The 17,768-nt window shown below is 39.0% G+C and overlaps 4 non-coding genes across 4 annotated transcripts; all 4 read right to left on the reverse strand.

Annotated features, from left to right (window-relative positions):
* Nucleotides 1-1,079: 1,079 nt before the first annotated feature.
* On the reverse strand, nucleotides 1,080-1,153 carry trnat-ugu (transfer RNA threonine (anticodon UGU)). The gene has a single exon. It is a non-coding gene; the product is annotated as a tRNA-Thr (tRNA).
* A 2,340-nt stretch (nucleotides 1,154-3,493) lies between these two features.
* trnat-ugu (transfer RNA threonine (anticodon UGU)) lies at nucleotides 3,494-3,567 on the reverse strand. Its single transcript has one exon. It is a non-coding gene; the product is annotated as a tRNA-Thr (tRNA).
* A 4,862-nt stretch (nucleotides 3,568-8,429) lies between these two features.
* Nucleotides 8,430-8,503, reverse strand: trnat-ugu (transfer RNA threonine (anticodon UGU)). The gene has a single exon. It is a non-coding gene; the product is annotated as a tRNA-Thr (tRNA).
* Nucleotides 8,504-9,851: 1,348 nt separating this feature from the next.
* Nucleotides 9,852-9,925, reverse strand: trnat-agu (transfer RNA threonine (anticodon AGU)). The gene has a single exon. It is a non-coding gene; the product is annotated as a tRNA-Thr (tRNA).
* Between the last annotated feature and the right edge of the window lie 7,843 nt (nucleotides 9,926-17,768).

Raw genomic sequence — 17,768 nt, forward strand, 5'->3', positions numbered from 1 at the left:
GACACAAAAAAACCACAGTGAGGCACAAAACATCCAGAGACACAAAACGACCACAAAGAGACACATAACAACCACAAAGAGACACAAAACTACCACAAAGAGACACAACAACTACAAAGAGACACAAAACGATCACAAAGAGAAACAAAACAACCACAAAGAGACATAAAACTACCACAAAGAGACACAAAACGACCACAAAGAGACACAACAACTACAAAGAGACACAAAACGATCACAAAGAGAAACAAAACAACCACAAAGAGACATAAAACTACCACAAAGAGACACAAAACGACCACAAAAAGACAAAAAATTACCAGAAAGAGACACAAAACAACCACAGAGACACAAAACAACTACAAAGAGACACAAAACAACCACAGAGTGACAAAAAACGATCACAGAGACACAAAATGACCACAAAGAGAGACAAAACTACCACAAACAGTCATAAAATGACCACAAAGAGAGACTAAACAACCACAGAAACACAACAACTACAAAGAGACACAAAACAACCACAAAGAGACACAAAACATCCAGAGACAAATACCGACCACAAAGAGACACAAAACAACCACAGAGAGACACAAAATTACCAGAAAGAGAGACAAAACTACCACAAACAGACACAAAACAACCACAAAGAGACACAAAACATCCAGAGACACAAAACAACCACAGGGAAACACAAAACGACCGCAGAGACACAAAATGACCACAAAAAGAGACAAAACTACCACAAACAGACAAAAAATGACCACAAAGAGAGACAAAAAACCACAGAGACACAACAACTACAAATAGACACAAAACGATCACAAAGAGACACAAAACAACCACAAAGAGACACAAAACTACCACAAAGAGACACAAAGCTACAACAAAGAGACAAAAAATTACCAGAAAGAGACACAAAACAACCACAGACACACAAAACAACTACAAAGAGACACAAAACAACCACAAAGAGACACAAAACGACCACAAAGAGAGACAAAACTACCACAGAGAGACAGAAAACAACCACAAAGAGACACTTATATGCTAAATCATCATTAGCTTAACAGGACCACAGGCACTGCTGGGATTTGAACCCAGGATCTCCTGTTTACAAGACAGGCACTTTGACCAACTAAGCCACAGCACCACATAAGTCATAAAAATGATGAAAGACACAGAACATTCAGATACACAAAACGACCACAAAGAGAGACAAAACAACCACAGAGAGACACAAAACAACCACAAAGAGTCACATAACAAGCAGAAAGAGACACAAAACATCCAGAGACACATAACCACCACAAAGAGACACAAAACATCCAGAGACACAAAACAACCACAGAGAGACACAAAACGATCACAGAGACACAAAACAACGACAAAGAGACACAAAACGACCACAGAGACACAAAATGACCACAAAGAGAGACAAAACTATCACAAACAGACATAAAATGACCACAAAGAGAGACAAAACAACATCATAGACACAACAACTACAAAGAGACACAAAACGATCACAAAGAGACACAAAACAACCACAAAGAGACATAAAACTACCACAAAGAGACACAAAGCTACCACAAAGAGACACAAAACAACCACAAAGAGACACAAAACTACCACAAAGAGACACAAAGCTACCACAAAGAGACACAAAGCTACCACAAAGAGACACAAAGCTACCACAAAGAGTCAAAAAAATTACCAGAAAGAGACACAAAACAACCACAGAGACACAAAATAACTACAAAGAGACACAAAACAACCACAAAGAGACACAAAATTACCACAAGAGACAAAACGACAACATAAAGACACAAAACAACCACAGAGAGACACATAACGACCACAGAGACAAAAAACAACCACAGAGAGTAACAAAACAACCACAAAGAGTGACAAAACAAGCACAGAGAGACACAAAATTACCAGAAAGAGACACAAAACAACCACAGAGAGTAACAAAACAACCACAAAGAGTGACAAAACAAGCACAGAGAGACACAAAATTACCAGAAAGAGACACAAAACATCCAGAGACACGAAACAACCACAAAGAGACACAAAATGACCACAAGAGACACATAACATCCAGAGACACAAAACAACCACAAAGAGACACAAAACTACCACAGAGACACAAAATGACCACAAAGAGAGACAAAACTACCACAGAGAGGCACAAAAACATCCAGAAACAAAAAACGACCACGAAGAGACACATAACAACCACAAAGAGACACAAAACTACCACAAAGAGACACAACAACTACAAAGAGACACAAAACGATCACAAAGAGACACAAAACAACCACAAAGAGACATAAAACTACCACAAAGAGACACAAAACGACCACAAAGAGACAAATAAATTCCAGAAAGAGACACAAACAACCACAGAGACACAAAACAACTACAAAGAGACACAAAACAACCACAGAGAGACATAAAACGACCACAGAGACACAAAACAACCACAAGGAGACACAACATGACCACAAAGAGAGATAAAACTACCACAAAGACACATAACGACCACAAATACACACAAAACATCCAGAGACACAAATCAACCACAAAGAGACACAAAACGACCACAGAGACACAAAACAACTACAAAGAGACACAAAACAACCACAAAGAGACACAAAATGACCACAAGAGACAAAATGACCACAAAAAGACACAAGACAACCACAGAGAGACACAAAACGACCACAGAGACACAAAGCAACCACAGAGAGACACAAAACGCCCACAGAGACACAATACAACCACAGAGAGACACAAAACGACCACAGAGACACAAAACAACCACAGAGAGAAACAAAACGACCACAAAGAGTGACAAAACAAGCACAGAGAGACAAAAAATTACCAGAAAGAGACACAAAACATCCAGAGACACAAAACAACCACAAAGAGACACAAAATGACCACAAGAGACAAAACGACCACAAAGAGACACAAAACATCCAGGGACACAAAACAACCACAAAGAGACACAAAACGACCACAGAGACACAAAATGACCACAAAGAGAGACAAAATTACCACAAAGAAACACAAAACAACCAGAGAGACACAAAACGACCACAGAGACACAAAACAACCAGAGAGACACAAAATGACCACAAGAGACAAAACGACCACAAAGAGAGACAAAACATCCAAAGACACAAAACAACCACAAAGAGACACAAAACGACCACAGAGACACAAAATGACCACAAAGAGAGACAAAATTACCACAAAGAGACACAAAACAACCACAGAGAGACACAAAACATCCAGAGACACAAAACGACCACAAAGAGACACAAAACAACCACAGACACACAAAACAACTACAAAGAGACACAAAACAACCACAAAGAGACACAAAACGACCACAAAGAGAGACAAAACTACCACAGAGAGACAGAAAACAACCACAAAGAGACACTTATATGCTAAGTCATCGTTAGCTTAACAGGACCACAGGCACTGCTGGGATTTGAACCCAGGATCTCCTGTTTACAAGACAGGCACTTTGACCAACTAAGCCACAACACCACATAAGCCATAAAAATGATGAAAGACACAAAACATTCAGATACAAAAAACGACCACAAAGAGACACAAGATGACCACAGAGAGACACAAAACGACCACAGAGACACAAAACAACCACAGAAAGACACAAAACGACTACAAAGAGAGACAAAACAACCACAGAGAGACACAAAATTACCAGAAAGAGACACAAAACATCCAGAGACACAAAACAACGACAAAGAGACACAAAACATCCAGAGACACAAAACAACCACAAACAGACACAAAACGACCACAGTGACACAAAACAACCACAGAGAGACAAAAAATTACCAGAAAGAGACACAAAACATTCGGAGACACAAAACAACCACAAAGAGACACAAAATAACCTCAAGAGACAAAACGACCACAAAGAGACACAAAACACCCAGAGACACAAAACAACCACAAAGAGACACAAAACGACCACGGAGACACAAAATGCCCACAAAGAGAGACAAAACTACCACAAACAGACATAAAATGACCACAAAGAGAGACAAAACAACCACAGAGACTCAACAATTACAAAGAGACACAAAACTATCACAAAGAGACACAAAACAACTACAAAGAGACACAAAACAACCACAAAGAGACACAGAATGACCACAAGAGACAAAACGACCACAAAAAGACACAAAACGACCACAGAGAGACATAAAACGACTAGAGAGACACAAAACAACCACAGAGAGACACAAAACGACCACAGAGACACAAAACAACCACAGACAGACACAAAACGACCACAAAGAGACATAATATGACCACAAAGAGAGACAAAACTACCACAAAGAGACACAAAACATCCAGATACACAAAACGACCACAAAGAGACACAAAATGACGACAGAGAGACACAAAACGACCACAGAGACACAAAACAACCACAGAGAGTCACAAAACGACTACAAAGAGAGACAAAACAACCACAGAGAGACACAAAACATCTAGAGACACTAAACAACCACAAAGAGACACAAAACGACCACAAAGAGACACAAAACATCCAGAGACACAAATTTACCACAAAGAGAGACAAAACAACCACAAAGAGACACATAACAACCACAAAGAGACACAAAACGACCTCAAAGAGACATATAACAACAACAAAGAGACACAAAACAACCACAGATAGTCACATAAAAAGCAGAAAGAGACACAAAACATCCAGAGACACATAACAACCACAATGAGACACAAAACAACCACAGAGAGACACATAACAACCACAAAGAGACACAAAACGACCACAAAGAGACACAAAACGACCACAAAGAGACACATAACAACAACAAAAAGACACAAAACTACCACAAAGAGACACAACAACTACAAAGAGACACAAAACGATCACAAAGAGACACAAAAAAACCACAAAGAGACATAAAACTACCAGAAAGAGACACAAAACGACCACAAAGAGAGACAAAACATCCAGAGACACATAACAACCACAATGAGAGACAAAACAACCACAGAGACACAAAACAACTACAAAGAGACACAAAACAACCACAAAGAGACACAAAATTACCACAAGAGACAAATCGACCACAAAAAGACACAAAACAACCACGTAGAGACATAAAACGACCACAGAGACACAAAACAACCACAGAGAGACACAAAACGACCACAGAGACACAAAACAACCACAAAGAGACACAAAATGACCACAAAGAGAGACAAAACTACCACAAAGAGACACAAAACATCCAGATACACAAAACGACCACAAAGAGACACAAAATGACCACAGAGAGACACAAAACGACCACAGAGACACAAAGCAACCACAGAGAGACACAAAGCGACTACAAAGAGAGACAAAACAACCACAGAGAGACACAAAATTACCAGAAAGAGACACAAAACATCCAGTGACACAAAACAACCACAGAGAGTCACATAACAACCACAAAGAGACACAAAACATCCAGAGACACATAACGACCACAAAGAGACACAAAACAACCACAGAGACACAAAACAACCACAGAGAGACACAAAACGACCACAAAGAGACACAAAACGACCACAAAGAGACACATAACAACAACAAAAAGACACAAAACTACCACAAAGAGACACAACAACTACAAAGAGACACAAAACGATCACAAAGAGACACAAAAAACCACAAAGAGACATAAAACTACCAGAAAGAGAAACAAAACGACCACAAAGAGACACAAAATGACCACAAGAGACAAAACGACCACAAAGAGACAAAAAACATTCAGAGACACAAAACAACCACAAAGAGACACAAAACGACCACAGAGACACAAAATGACCGCAAACAGAGACAAAACAACCACAGAGAGACACAAAACATCCAGAGACAAAAAACGACCACAAAGAGACACAAAACGACCACAAAGAGATACATAACAACCACAAAGAGACACAAAACAACCTCAAAGAGACATATAAAAACCACAAAGAGACACAAAACAACCACAGAGAGTCACATAAAAAGCAGAAAGAGACACAAAACGACCACAAAGAGACACAAAACATCCAGAGACACAAAACAACCACAAAGAGACACAAAACGACCACAGAGACACAAAATGACCACAAAGAGACACAAAACAACCACAGAGACACAACAACTACAAAGAGACACAAAACAACCACAAAGAGACACAAAACTACCACAAAGAGAAACAAAGCTACCACAAAGAGACAAAAAATGACCACAAAGAGACACAAAACAGCCACAGAGACACAAAACAACTACAAAGAGACACAAAACAACCACAAACAGACACCAAACGACCACAGAGACAAAAAAAAACGACCACAGAGAGACACAAAACGACCACAGAGACACAAAACAACCACAGAGAGACACAAAACGACCACAGAGACACAAAACAACCACAGTGAGACACAAAATTACCAGAAAGAGACACAAAAACATCCAGAGACACAAAACAACCACAAAGAGACACAAAATGACCACAAGAGACAAAACGACCACAAAGAGACACAAAACATCCAGAGACACAAAACAACCACAGAGAGTCACATAACAAGCAGAAAGAGACACAAAACAACCACAGAGACACAAAACAACTACAAAGAGACACAAAACAACCACAAAGAGACACAAAACGACAACAGAGACACAAAACAACCACAGAGAGACATAAAATGACCAGAAAGAGACACAAAACATCCAGAGACACAAAACAACCACAAAGAAACACAAAATGACCACAAGAGACAAAACGACCACAAAGAGACAAAAAACATTCAGAGACACAAAACAACCACAAAGAGACACAAAACGACCACAGAGACACAAAATGACCGCAAACAGAGACAAAACAACCACAGAGAGACACAAAACATCCAGAGACAAAAAACGACCACAAAGAGACACAAAACGACCACAAAGAGACACATAACAACCACAAAGAGACACAAAACAACCTCAAAGATACATATAAAAACCACAAAGAGACACAAAACAACCACAGAGAGTCACATAAAAAGCAGAAAGAGACACAAAACATCCAGAGACACATAACAACCACAAAGAGACACAAAACAACCACAGAGAGACACAAAACGACCACAAAGAGACACAAAACGACCACAAAGAGACACATAACAACAACAAAAAGACACAAAACTACCACAAAGAGACACAACAACTACAAAAAGACACAAAACGATCACAAAGAGACACAAAAAAAACCACAAAGAGACATAAAACTACCAGAAAGAGACACAAAACGACCACAAAGAGACAAAAAATTACCAGAAAGAGACACAAAACAACCACAGAGACACAAAACAACTACAAAGAGACACAAAACAACCACAAAGAGACACAAAATTACCACAAGAGACAAAATGACCACAAAAAGACACAAAACAACCACGGAGAGACATAAAACGACCACAGAGACACAAAACAACCACAGAGAGACACAAAATGACCACAGAGACACAAAACAACCACAAAGAGACACAAAATGACCACAAAGAGAGACAAAACTACCACAAAGAGACACAAAACATCCAGATACACAAAATGACCACAAAGAGACACAAAACGAACACAGAGACACAAAATAACCACAAAGAGACACAAAACAACCACAGAGACACAACAACTACAAAGAGACACAAAACAACCACAAAGAGACACAAAACTACCACAAAGAGAAACAAAGCTACCACAAAGAGACAAAAAATGACCAGAAAGAGACACAAAACAGCCACAGAGACACAAAACAACTACAAAGAGACACAAAACAACCACAAACAGACACCAAACGACCACAGAGACAAAAAAAAACGACCACAGAGAGACACAAAACGACCACAGAGACACAAAACAACCACAGAGAGACACAAAACGACCACAGAGACACAAAACAACCACAGTGAGACACAAAATTACCAGAAAGAGACACAAAAACATCCAGAGACACAAAACAACCACAAAGAGACACAAAACAACCACAGTGAGACACAAAATTACCAGAAAGAGACACAAAACATCCAGAGACACAAAACAACCACAGAGAGTCACATAACAAGCAGAAAGAGACACAAAACATCCAGAGACACATAACAACCACAAAGAGACACAAAACAACCACAGAGAGACACATAACAAGCAGAAAGAGACACAAAACTTCCCAAAACTAATTCTGATTTCTAAAAACATTTTTATCAAGTCTGACCAAAGAACAGACTCATAATAATCATGATGTTCATCATTTAATTAAGAGAACCAATGTAAAGTAGAACCCTGATAATGACCTGTTTTATATGCTAAGTCATAGTTAGCTTAAAAGGACCACAGGCACTGCTGGGATTTGAACCCAGGATCTCCTGTTTACAAGACAGGCACTTTGACCAACTAAGCCACAGCACCACATAAGTCATGAAATAGATGAAAGAATAAAGATCAGGATCTGGATCCCCTTTGTCCTGAACTGGATCCACTTGAAGAAGTAGCTCCACAGCCATAAGTCATAAAAATGATGAAAGACACAAAACATTCAGATACACAAAACGACCACAAAGAGACACAAAACGACCACAGAGAGACACAAAACGACCACAGAGACACAAAATGACAACAAAGAGAGACAAAACAACGACAAAGAGACACAAAACAACCACAGAGAGGCACAAAACATCCAGAGACACAAAACGACGACATAGAAACACATAACAACCACAAAGAGACACAAAACTACCACAGACACACAAAATGACCACAAAGAGAGACAAAACTACCGCAAACAGACATAAAATGACCACAAAGAGAGACTAAACAACCAAAGAGACACAACAACTACAAAGAGACACAAAACGATCACAAAGAGACACAGAACAACCACAAAGAGACAAAAAACTAACACAAAGAGTCACAAAGCTACCACAAAGAGACAAAAAACTACCAGAAAGAGACACAAAACAACCACAGAGAGACACAAAACGACTACAAAGAGACACAAAACAACCACAGAGAGACACAAAACGAACACAGAGACAATAAACAACCACAAAGAGACACAAAACTACCAGAAAGAGACACATAACTACCACAAAGAGACACTAAATTACCAGAAAGAGACACAAAACAACCACAGAGACACAACAACTAAAAAGAGACAAAAAAAGATCACAAAGAGACACAAAACGACCACAAAGAGAGACAAAACTACCACAAAGAGACACAAAACTACCACAAAGAGAAACAAAGCTACCACAAAGAGACAAAAAATGACCAGAAAGAGACACAAAACAGCCACAGAGACACAAAACAACTACAAACAGACACAAAACGACCACAGAGACAAAAAAAACGACCACAGAGACACACAAAACGACCACAGAGACACAAAACAACCACAATGAGATACAAAATTACCACAAGATACAAAACGACCACAAAGAGACACAAAACATCCAGAGACACAAAACAACCACAGAGAGTCACATAACAAGCAGAAAGAGACACAAAACATCCAGAGACACATAACAACCACAAAGAGACACAAAACAACCACAGAGAGACACATAACAAGCAGAAAGAGACACAAAACTTCCCAAAACTAATTCTGATTTCTAAAAACATTTTTATCAAGTCTGACCAAAGAACAGACTCATAATAATCATGATGTTAATCATTTAATTAAGAGAACCAATGTAAAGTAGAACCCTGATAATGACCTGTTTTATATGCTAAGTCATCGTTAGCTTAACAGGACCACAGGCACTGCTGGGATTTGAACCCAGGATCTCCTGTTTACTAGACAGGCACTTTGACCAACTAAGCCACAGCACCACATAAGTCATAAAAATGATGAAAGACACAAAACATTCAGATACACAAAACGACTACAAAGAGACACAAAATGACCACAGAGAGACACAAAACGACCACAGAGACACAAAACAAGCACAGAGAGACACAAAACAACAACAGAGAGACACAAAACAACTACAAAGAGACACAAAACGATCACAAAGAGACACAAAACAACCACAAAGAGAAAAAAAACTACCACAAAGAGACACAAAGCTACCACAAAGAGACAAAGAATTACCAGAAAGAGACACAAAACAACCACAGAGACCCAAAACAACTACAAAGAGACACAAAACAACCACAAAGTGACACAAAATGACCACAAGAGACAAAACGACCACAAAAAGACACAAAACAACCACAGAGAGACACAAAACGACCACAGAGACACAAAACAAGAACAGAGAGACACAAAACAACCACAAAGAGAGACAAAACAAGCACAGAGAGACATAAAATGACCAGAAAGAGACACAAAACATCCAGATACACAAAACAACCACAAATAGACACAAAACGACCACAAAGAGACACAAAACATTCAGAGACACAAAACAACCACAAAGAGACACAAAACGACCACAGAGACACAAAATGACCACAAAGAGAGAGAAAACTACCACAAAGAGAAACAAAATTACTGGAAAGAGACACAAAACATCCAGAGACACAAAACGACCACAAAGAGACACAAAACGACCACAAAGAGACACACAACAACCACAAAGAGACACAAAACGACCACAAAGAGACACATAACAACCACAAAGAGACACAAAACAACCACAGAGAGACACATAACAAGCAGAAAGAGACACAAAACATCCAGAAACATAAAACAACCACAAAGAGACACAAAATGACCAGAAAGAGACACAAAACAACCACAGAGAGACAGAAAACAACCACAGAGAGACACATAACAAGCAGAAAGAGACACAAAACATCCAGAGACATAAAACAACCACAAAGAGACACAAAATGACCAGAAAGAGACACAAAACAACCACAGAGAGACAGAAAACAACCACAGAGAGACACATAACAAGCAGAAAGAGACACAAAACATTCAGAGACACAAAACAACCACAAAGAGACACAAAACGACCACAGAGACACAAAATGACCACAAAGAGAGACAAAACTACCACAAAGAGACACAAAACATCCAGAGACACATAACAACCACAAAGAGACACAAAACGACCACAGAGACACAAAATGACCACAAAGAGAGACAAAACGACCACAAAGAGAAACAAAATTACCGGAAAGAGTCACAAAACATCCAGAGACACAAAACGACCACAAAGAGACACAAAACGACCACAAAGAGACACATAACAACCACAAAGAGACACAAAACGACCACAAAGAGACACAAAACAACCACAAAGAGACACAAAACAACCAGAAAGAGACACAAAACAACCACAGAGAGACACAAAACAACTACAAAGAGAGACAAAACAACCACAGAGAGACACAAAATTACCAGAAAGAGACAAAAAACATCCAGAGACAAAACAACCACAAAGAGACACAAAATGACCACAAGAGACAAAACGACCACAAAGAGACACAAAACATCCAGAGACACATAACGACCACAAAGAGACACAAAACATCCAGAGACTAAAAACAACCACAAAGAAACACAAAATGACCACAAAGAGAGACAAAACAACCACAGAGACACAACAACTACAAACAGACACAAAACGATCACAAAGAGACACAAAACAACCACAAACAGAAAAAAAACTACCACAAAGAGACACAAAGCTACCACAAAGAGACAAAGAATTACTAGAAGGAGACACAAAACAACCACAGAGACAGAAAACAACTACAAAGAGACACAAAACAACCAAAAAGAGACACAATATGTCCACAAAGAGAGACAAAACTACCACAAAGAGACACAAAATTACCGGAAAGAGACACAAAACATCCAGATACACAAAACAACCACAAATAGACACAAAATGACCACAAGAGACAAAACGACCACAAAGAGACACAAAACATTCAGAGACACAAAACAACCACAAAGAGACACAAAACGACCACAGAGACACAAAATGACCACAAAGAGAGAGAAAACTACCACAAAGAGAAACAAAATTACCGGAAAGAGACACAAAACATCCAGAGACACAAAACAACCACAAAGAGACACAAAACGACCACAAAGAGACACACAACAACCACAAAGAGACACAAAACGACCACAAAGAGACACATAACAACCACAAAGAGACACAAAACAACCACAGAGAGACACATAACAAGCAGAAAGAGACACAAAACATCCAGAGACATAAAACAACCACAAAGAGACACAAAATGACCAGAAAGAGACACAAAACAACCACAGAGAGACAGAAAACAACCACAGAGAGACACATAACAAGCAGAAAGAGACACAAAACATCCAGAGACATAAAACAACCACAAAGAGACACAAAATGACCAGAAAGAGACACAAAACAACCACAGAGAGACAGAAAACAACCACAGAGAGACACATAACAAGCAGAAAGAGACACAAAACATTCAGAGACACAAAACAACGACAAAGAGACACAAAACGACCACAGAGACACAAAATGACCACAAAGAGAGACAAAACTACCACAAAGAGACACAAAACATCCAGAGACACATAACAACCACAAAGAGACACAAAACGACCACAGACACACAAAATGACCACAAAGAGAGACAAAACGACCACAAAGAGAAACAAAATTACCGGAAAGAGTCACAAAACATCCAGAGACACAAAACGACCACAAAGAGACACAAAACGACCACAAAGAGACACATAACAACCACAAAGAGACACAAAACGACCACAAAGAAACACATAACAACCACAAAGAGACACAAAACAACCACAAAGAGACACAAAACAACGACAGAGAGACACAAAACAACTACAAAGAGAGACAAAACAACCACAGAGAGACACAAAATTACCAGAAAGAGACAAAAAACATCCAGAGACAAAACAACCACAAAGAGACACAAAATGACCACAAGAGACAAAACGACCACAAAGAGACACAAAACATCCAGAGACACATAACGACCACAAAGAGACACAAAACATCCAGAGACAAAAAACAACCACAAAGAGACACAAAACGACAACAGACACACAAAATGACCACAAGGAGAGACAAAACTACCACAAACAGACATAAAATGACCACAAAGAGAGACAAAACAACCACAGAGACACAACAACTACAAACAGACACAAAACGATCACAAAGAGACACAAAACAACCACAAACAGAAAAAAAACTACCACAAAGAGACACAAAGCTACCACAAAGAGACAAAGAATTACTAGAAGGAGACACAAAACAACCACAGAGACAGAAAACAACTACAAAGAGACACAAAACAACCACAAAGAGACACAATATGTCCACAAAGAGAGACAAAACTACCACAAAGAGACACAAAATTACCGGAAAGAGACACAAAACATCCAGATACACAAAACAACCACAAATAGACACAAAATGACCACAAGAGACAAAACGACCACAAAGAGACACAAAACATTCAGAGACACAAAACAACCACAAAGAGACACAAAACGACCACAGAGACACAAAATGACAACAAAGAGAGAGAAAACTACCACAAAGAGAAACAAAATTACCGGAAAGAGACACAAAACATCCAGAGACACAAAACGACCACAAAGAGACACAAAACGACCACAAAGAGACACACAACAACCACAAAGAGACACAAAACGACCACAAAGAGACACATAACAACCACAAAGAGACACAAAACAACCACAGAGAGACACATAACAAGCAGAAAGAGACACAAAACATCCAGAGACATAAAACAACCACAAAGAGACACAAAATGACCAGAAAGAGACACAAAACAACCACAGAGAGACAGAAAACAACCACAGAGAGACACATAACAAGCAGAAAGAGACACAAAACATCCAGAGACATAAAACAACCACAAAGAGACACAAAATGACCAGAAAGAGACACAAAAAAACCACAGAGAGACAGAAAACAACCACAGAGAGACACATAACAAGCAGAAAGAGACACAAAACATTCAGAGACACAAAACAACCACAAAGAGACACAAAACGACCACAGAGACACAAAATGACCACAAAGAGAGACAAAACTACCACAAAGAGACACAAAACATCCAGATACACAAAACAACCACAAATAGACACAAAATGACCACAAGAGACAAAACGACCACAAAGAGACACAAAACATTCAGAGACACAAAACAACCACAAAGAGACACAAAACGACCACAGAGACACAAAATGACAACAAAGAGAGAGAAAACTACCACAAAGAGAAACAAAATTACCGGAAAGAGACACAAAACATCCAGAGACACAAAACATTCAGAGACACAAAACAACCACAAAGAGACACAAAACGACCACAGAGACACAAAATGACAACAAAGAGAGAGAAAACTACCACAAAGAGAAACAAAATTACCGGAAAGAGACACAAAACATCCAGAGACACAAAACGACCACAAAGAGACACAAAACGACCACAAAGAGACACACAACAACCACAAAGAGACACAAAACGACCACAAAGAGACACATAACAACCACAAAGAGACACAAAACAACCACAGAGAGACACATAACAAGCAGAAAGAGACACAAAACATCCAGAGACATAAAACAACCACAAAGAGACACAAAATGACCAGAAAGAGACACAAAACAACCACAGAGAGACAGAAAACAACCACAGAGAGACACATAACAAGCAGAAAGAGACACAAAACATCCAGAGACATAAAACAACCACAAAGAGACACAAAATGACCAGAAAGAGACACAAAAAAACCACAGAGAGACAGAAAACAACCACAGAGAGACACATAACAAGCAGAAAGAGACACAAAACATTCAGAGACACAAAACAACCACAAAGAGACACAAAACGACCACAGAGACACAAAATGACCACAAAGAGACACAAAATTACCGGAAAGAGACACAAAACATCCAGATACACAAAACAACCACAAATAGACACAAAATGACCACAAGAGACAAAACGACCACAAAGAGACACAAAACATTCAGAGACACAAAACAACCACAAAGAGACACAAAACGACCACAGAGACACAAAATGACAACAAAGAGAGAGAAAACTACCACAAAGAGAAACAAAATTACCGGAAAGAGACACAAAACATCCAGAGACACAAAACGACCACAAAGAGACACAAAACGACCACAAAGAGACACACAACAACCACAAAGAGACACAAAACGACCACAAAGAGACACATAACAACCACAAAGAGACACAAAACAACCACAGAGAGACACATAACAAGCAGAAAGAGACACAAAACATCCAGAGACATAAAACAACCACAAAGAGACACAAAATGACCAGAAAGAGACACAAAACAACTACAGAGAGACAGAAAACAACCACAGAGAGACACATAACAAGCAGAAAGAGACACAAAACATCCAGAGACATAAAACAACCACAAAGAGACACAAAATGACCAGAAAGAGACACAAAAAAACCACAGAGAGACAGAAAACAACCACAGAGAGACACATAACAAGCAGAAAGAGACACAAAACATTCAGAGACACAAAACAACCACAAAGAGACACAAAACGACCACAGAGACACAAAATGACCACAAAGAGAGACAAAACTACCACAAAGAGACACAAAACATCCAGAGACACATAACGACCACAAAGAGACACAAAACGACCACAGACACACAAAATGACCACAAAGAGAAACAAAATTACCGGAAAGAGTCACAAAACATCCAGAGACACAAAACGACCACAAAGAGACACAAAACGACCACAAAGAGACACATAACAACCACAAAGAGACACAAAACGACCACAAAGAGACACATAACAACCACAAAGAGACACAAAACAACCAGAAAGAGACACAAAATAACCACAGAGAGACACAAAACAACTACAAAGAGAGACAAAACAACCACAGAGAGACACAAAATTACCAGAAAGAGACAAAAAACATCCAGAGACAAAAAAACCACAAAGAGACACAAAATGACCACAAGAGACAAAACGACCACAAAGAGACACAAAACATCCAAAGACACATAACGACCACAAAGAGACACAAAACATCCAGAGACAAAAAACAACCACAAAGAGACACAAAATGAACACAAAGAGAGACAAAACTACCACAAACAGACATAAAATGACCACAAAGAGAGACAAAACAACCACAGAGACACAACAACTACAAACAGACACAAAACGATCACAAAGAGACACAAAACAACCACAAACAGAAAAAAAACTACCACAAAGAGACACAAAGCTACCACAAAGAGACAAAGAATTACTAGAAGGAGACACAAGACAACCACAGAGACAGAAAACAACTACAAAGAGACACAAAACAACCACAAAGAGACACAATATGTCAACAAAGAGAGACAAAACTACCACAAAGAGACACAAAATTACCGGAAAGAGACACAAAACATCCAGATACACAAACAACCACAAATAGACACAAAATGACCACAAGAGACAAAACGACCACAAAGAGACACAAAACATTCAGAGACACAAAACAACCACAAAGAGACACAAAACGACCACAGAGACACAAAATGACCACAAAGAGAGAGAAAACTACCACAAAGAGAAACAAAATTACAGGAAAGAAACACAAAACATCCAGAGACACAAAACGACCACAAAGAGACACAAAACGACCACAAAGAGACACACAACAACCACAAAGAGACACAAAACGACCACAAAGAGACACATAACAACCACAAAGAGACACAAAACAACCACAGAGAGACACATAACAAGCAGAAAGAGACACAAAACATCCAGAGACATAAAACAACCACAAAGAGACACAAAATGACCAGAAAGAGACACAAAACAACCACAGAGAGACAGAAAACAACCACAGAGAGACACATAACAAGCACAAAGAGACACAAAACGACCACAAAGAGACACAAAACGACCACAAAGAGACACATAACAACCACAAAGAGACACAAAACGACCACAAAGAGACACATAACAACCACAAAGAGACACAAAAGAAACACAGAGAGACACATAACAAGCAGAAAGAGACACAAAACGACCACAAAGAGACACAAAACGACCACAAAGAGACACATAACAACCACAAAGAGACACAAAACGACCACAAAGAGACACATAACAACCACAAAGAGACACAAAAGAAACACAGAGAGACATAAAACAACCACAAAGAGACACAAAATGACCAGAAAGAGACACAAAACAACCACAGAGAGACACAAAACAACCAGAAAGAGACACAAAACAACCACAGAGAGACACATAACAAGCAGAAAGAGACACAAAAGAAACACAGAGAGACATAAAACAACCACAAAGAGACACAAAATGACCAGAAAGAGACACAAAACAACCACAGAGAGACACAAAACAACCACAAAGAGACACAAAACGACCACAGAGACACAAAATGACCACAAAGAGAGACAAAACTACCACAAAGAATCACATAACGACCACAAGGAGACACATAACAACCAGAAAGAGACACAAAACAACCACAGAGAGACACATAACAAGCAGAAAGAGACACAAAAAATCCAGAGACAGAAAACAACCACAAAGAGACACAAAATGACCAGAAAGAGACACAAAACAACCACAGAGAGACACATAACGACCACAAAGAGATACATAACAACCAGAAAGAGACACAAATCAACCACA

Source organism: Leuresthes tenuis, unplaced genomic scaffold (assembly GCF_036924035.1).
Source record: "Leuresthes tenuis unplaced genomic scaffold, fLeuTen1.0.hap1 SCAF_23, whole genome shotgun sequence".
Classification (NCBI taxonomy): Eukaryota; Metazoa; Chordata; class Actinopteri; order Atheriniformes; family Atherinopsidae; genus Leuresthes; species Leuresthes tenuis.